Here is a 6,000-nt window from a genome sequence, read left to right as displayed (position 1 = left end):
TTGTGAATGGCTTTAACTTAATTAGAAATATGAAACTCTAGAAGCAATTAAAAGTCAAAATTCCTACCAAAATTGAAGATAAGACAACAGCGGGTTTTTAATTAGAAATTAGAGCCATTTGAAGTTGTTTATTATTTTTGACCAAAAAAAGTTGTTTATTATTAGCTTGATTAGTTGGATAAGCAATTGGTTAATACACCACATCAACTCACAGTTCCAACATTGAAAGGTAATATATTCTTTCCCAATGAACTTTCAACAGTTGCATCTTCGAGCTACGAAAGTCTAGAAGTAATTAAAAGTCAAGATTGCTACAAAAGTTGAATATAAGACAACAGCGGGTTTTTAATTAGAAGTTACAGCCATTTGAAGTTGTTTATTATTAGCTTGATTAGTTAGATAAGCGATTGATTAATACACCACGTCAACTCACGATTCCAAAATTGAAAGGTAACATTGTCTTTCACAATGAACTTTCACCAATTGCATCTTCCAGCTTGCGAATTTCTAAGCTACCTACTAAAATAGAGCTTCGTTATATACTAGTCAAGAGTTCAAGATTCCCATTTCAAATTGTAACTCAGTTTCTTAAGAGGAACATGTTTATGAATTGATATGAAAACGCAAAAGAAATTCCTGAGACACTCGCAATCCGAATTAGGAGGGTTTGAAATGATCAAAAAGCCCATGAGATGCGTCATTGTGGCCGCGAATCGTTTAGATAAGCTCAGGCCAGGGGTACTGATACTCTATACGGGTCTTGCGCTGCGTTCTGGAGCTAACCAGGTTTTCCATAGGTAATTCGAATTCACATGAGCATGAGGATATTGACATTTTGGCAACATGGGTGTTAGAGGTTTATATTTTGATCACCCCATACTCTCTTTCCATTGATCAAGTCCATATCTTTCGCTTACCCACGACGAAATATGGGACTCCGGCGCATCTCGCCTATGTCATATAAAGAAAGTTAGGTTTAATTTCTTCCATCTATATGAAGATTAAAGAAAGAATAATGCTCGTACAAAAACTCAGTTGCGACTTGTAAGAATACCCACCCCATACTCCCTTAGCACATAAATCTGTAAATTGAAATTCTCCACTGTGAATTGGCCCAATGGGTTAGGTTTACTATACCCCAGAAGATTTGGCCCACTTTGATATTGTATGCAGCTCCATTTCTGAACTGGGCTCATAAATTGGGCCACATGAAAGGCCACCAAAGAAGTTAAATCAGCGTCTGTTGCGACTTGCTAGCAGGACGGCGAAACATGGGTTCTATGAATCTGTGACTGTACATACATACATACATACATACATACATACATACATATATACACACACACAAACACGCACACACACACTTGGAAGGATTGAATGTATCAATGAAGCAGTTCGTTTTGATTCCAAAAAATGCGATATGCATAAACATCTATTTTATCATTATCTCAGGTAGCCTTTATTAGAGCTCTTGAAACACTAACTAGTCTGACGTTGGTGGTTCGGGGTTCCATGATCTCATTGCAAGCTAATCGATTAGTAGACCCATCAAACAGATGGGTGGGTTTGGGTCAGTCCCAAATAGTCCAACCCAAATAAACCTACTAAACCCATTTTGACTTCTTTTCACACATTGCAAATCTAGTTCCTATTGATAAAACACTTCCATTTTTACACAATTTACGATGGTCGAACTAAGGTGAGAGTATGGAGTGAGTGATCATGAGATTGAGTGAAGGCGAGCAAAATTGAAGATAGAGTCGTAGAAATGAGTTAATTTAAATAAGTTGTAAACCCATTTATAATTCATCTATAATCCATTTAACGTGTATATTGTGTTTAAACCCATTTACTCAATATAACTAACCAATCTATAACCCATTTGACAGTTATGCGGGTAATAAATAGGTTTAAAACCCACTTTGATGAGCCTAGTGACTAGTCAAGACTCAAGACATTTAAAAAAAAAAAAAATTGAAATGATCTCAGGTGAGAGTTAGTACCTAGAGGCAACTCTTCTACCGGTTTGCCTAACATGCACGTTCAAGTAGTCTCTAAACACTTTCTCGAACGCCTAAATGGTATTGATACCTATCTTTTTCAACCTTGCAATCATGCACACGACATTGTTCATACGATCAAAATGACAGGTCATATTATCCCCAATCGTACATGTTCTCCCACATTCCATGTGCCAAATCTGTTCGAAGCAAACGATGATACAAAAAACAAGGAGAATTCGATTCAATAGGTCACAATAATGGAAAGAGAAGAAGAAGAAATTATTGCACGATTAAGAAAATTGCTCAATACCCCACTGACTGCCCTTAAAAGGCAAAACATCTATCATTTTCCGAACCCAGCATTTATGGAGAGAGTGTCGCCCCCATCGAAATTAAAGTTTTTCCCCCAAGACAACAATCGGAATTCCAGTTATGTTAGATTAAGATCAGATTATGTTAGATGGGTTTTATTTATTTATTTATTTATTTTGGGAGGAAAGAATGTGAGTTGCATCTGCTAAAGAAAACATGAACCCAACCGAACTTGTCAGGTCCAATGCGAGACACAAATTCATGAAAAGTGGTTTTTTATTGGGACCAAAGCTGTCTGCTAGATCATCTTTTCCCCTTCATATTGCACAAAGAAAAGGGGAGGCTTTGATTGGGCTCCCCAAAGTTAAAAATTTAAGGGGAAAAAGGCATTGGAAAGAGGGGAGTGAAGAGGCCTACCCTTAAAGCAGAAAGGCGGGAAAAAAAGAAAAGAAGGGTATTTAATATTTGCCGGGATTGGGAAAAAGCATAGAAAATTAAAAATAGCAAATTAGGTATTATGTACTAGGCGTACTTTAAATTTATGAGGAAATCACTTCTACCCTTTCAAATCATTCAAAATAGCCCATTTGCATCCATATATGGATAGGTTTTCATGGGTGCAATTGAGGGAGTGAGGGGCTAGATATGTGTTCTTGACCTAATCAATCAAAGGATGATTTCTATGTTAGCCAAACAGTTTGGTGGAGAAATGTAGGAATCACCATGCTGAGACCATAGGCTCATTCTTTACCATCATAAGCCTACAACTCCCACAAATTACTTAAAATTTTATGTCTTGATTTGTGTCGAACGTAGTAATATTATGCATTTTCCTACTTCATAAGCGTCATAACACCTTGCGGTTCTATGCCAATTTGTCCCTATGACTATTATGAGGAGCAAGGTTCCCTGTGGTCATTTTGACTGGAAACTTGATCTTAGAACTCAAATATGTATGAGATCTGATTATTTGGAAAAAAAAAATGTTAGGAGCAATGACAATGATCTGCCACATGCAATGCATCCTTATTTTTCCTCATAAAATTCTAGCAACGTTAGACATAGTTTGATGTCGAAGGGTGAGAGATGAATTAGCTGGTCATCAACCAATGTCTATAACATTATCAACTATTCAATTATCAATCAACCAAGTTTCTGATCAATCATGCATCTCTGTTCTCCACGTGGTTGGAACCTAGAGCTCAACTCAGATCTTTAAGACTTCCTCAATCATGAGCTAAAATCAGGCAGGGCTTAGCACTACAAATCATTACATCCATCCTGGATTTGCCAGCTAACAAATTGAACACACCGTCCATCTTGGACCTCCAAATGAAGCAAGTGGAGATCAATAATAGGGTTTGAGGGAGTCGGCAAAAAACACCGATGGAAGGACGAAAGTGACATATTCATAGGCAGATTTATGGGATTCATGTACCAGACTTTGCCCATGATCTCTCTCTCTCTCTCTCTCTCTCTCTCTCTCTCTCTCTCTCTCTCTCTCTCTCCCCCAATTAATTCACCTCTCCATGATGATCATGTGAAGGGTCCACTTCTCATGCTCACTCCAGGACAAGTCGAAGCGGAATTCCAACCATAAGGGCCAAAATTAGAAAGAAACTTAAATGGGTCTTGTGCACTGTGAAATTGGAAAAAGAATATTCAAAAACCCTAAAGAAAAGGGGAAAATTAGGATCGATGACCAGTCAAAGGGAAGATTAATTACTAAGCCATCGTAAAAGAGACTTATTAGGTGTAAAAGGCGAAGGTTGAAAAGTTAAAAAGTGAGTGGCTGATTCAGGAGCCTCAGGATCTTGTATTCACTTTGAGAACCTGATCTAACGGGATCAATGGGGGTGCATTTTTATGGGTCCTTTCAAGAAATATATTGAGAAAATTAGGTGAAATGCTTTAAATTATTTGGAAAGAGTCTAACATATATCATACATGTAAAAGAAGTCGGACAATATTTTACCTGCACAAACTTTTATGGTAAAATGACAGCTATCGCTACTCTTTATTATGATATCATCCACGCCTCTTTCAATTCTATCATTAATGTACCATATATCTTGGACTGATGCACCTATAAGTTTCACGTTTGGCGTGTCTATCTATTTTGGCGCTCCGTTTATTTCGCAAAAAATTAGTAATTTGAAAAATATTTTAATTACTGACAATAATTTGTGTTTAAATATTTAGATAAATGATGAAAATATGTTTTGTTAATTCATTTTCACAAATGATATATGCGATCATTTTTAAAAAAAAAATATTTCAAATCACTCATATGCCACAAAACAAATGGAGCCTAAAAATCAGTTTCAGTCCACGTTCATGAAGAGATGCTATTTTGATTACATCGAATTATCATAAACCTCATCTGGTTTCCATTTTGCCTAGTGATCGATTCCTTTCCATAACGAAATTATCTACCACAAGAAATCTAGGTTTCGATACATACTACCAAACCCTAAAGCAAACCCTTCACATTTTTGTCAAGAGCGGGCAAGAGGTCCAAGTAAATAATTGAGAGAGAGAGAGATGGACTCCATCTCCCAATTCAAATCCAAGAAAGCCAAGCAGTGCATGAGCACTGAGTTTTCTATAAGAGAGAAAAACGACAATCTCTGTGAGGAGCGCGAAATAGGAAGGTGAGGAAATTATTTCCCCAGGGTCCACACGAGAGTTGCCGGGGACTTGCAAATGTACTCTCTCTCTCTCTCTCTCTCTCAATGGAAAAAACTGACAAATCAACGATGTTGAAAACGAGTGAACCCAGTTAATCTTCCCTCGTCTCTTGGTTCGCCTCAACCTACCTGCACATCATGACTCGTATTGATTGTCAAAGGTCCTATGAATCTTAGGGTCCTGTCTAGAAATTTTCTGCAATTTTGTAACATGGGTCACTCACCTTTTCTCTTGCGACAGTTTGGGCCTCTGGCGTGTTTATTCCTTTTGTGTGGAGATGGCTCCAAAGTAAAGTGCTCTCATCCCCTCATTTCAAGGGATGGATAAAGCACTTTGAAGCATCTAAAAGGAGAAATTCAATAATTGATTTGTTTTTATCAGTATAAACAGTTATAGTAATGTACAATCAGTGCATGAGCAAAATCAACACTCTTGAAACCAGCAGATGATTCTCTTCCTCGGAAAGTATTAGTGAGTGTGCTAATTTTTTTAATTTTCAGTGCCCCAAAAAAAATTTGCAGGGAATTTGTTGTAGAGTTTAGATTTGGAGATGATTTTGGGTTTTTGAGTAGGCCTTGAGAAAATATTACTGTCAGTATGTAAATAAGTACAGTGATATACAAGACTTTACTATTGTGGGTTGCAAGATAACAGGACTCCTATAATTAGTTCGACAAGGACCAATAATTACCATATGTACAGTGCAGTAATAATTCGCTCATAGATCTAACCGAGCTGTAAAGATGATGACTACACTATGTATGCTTCTTTCTTTTTCGATCCGCATGATGTACAAAATGCACAAGGAGATAAGAAGAATATTGCATAACAAATTTGTTGAAGACCAATGACTTTGAAGTATCAAGATCGAGTGTTCTAAAAAATTACTAGAGAGGTGCAGATGATTTTTGTTAGGATTTCGAAGAATTTTCTCTACATATTTAGTCGTTATATTAGATTTATCGAGACCATCGTGGTTGTTGACCATTGAAAA

The sequence above is a fragment of the Eucalyptus grandis genome, chromosome 1 (assembly GCF_016545825.1).
Source record: "Eucalyptus grandis isolate ANBG69807.140 chromosome 1, ASM1654582v1, whole genome shotgun sequence".
Lineage (NCBI taxonomy): Eukaryota > Viridiplantae > Streptophyta > Magnoliopsida > Myrtales > Myrtaceae > Eucalyptus > Eucalyptus grandis.
This window is presented reverse-complemented; position numbering follows the sequence as displayed.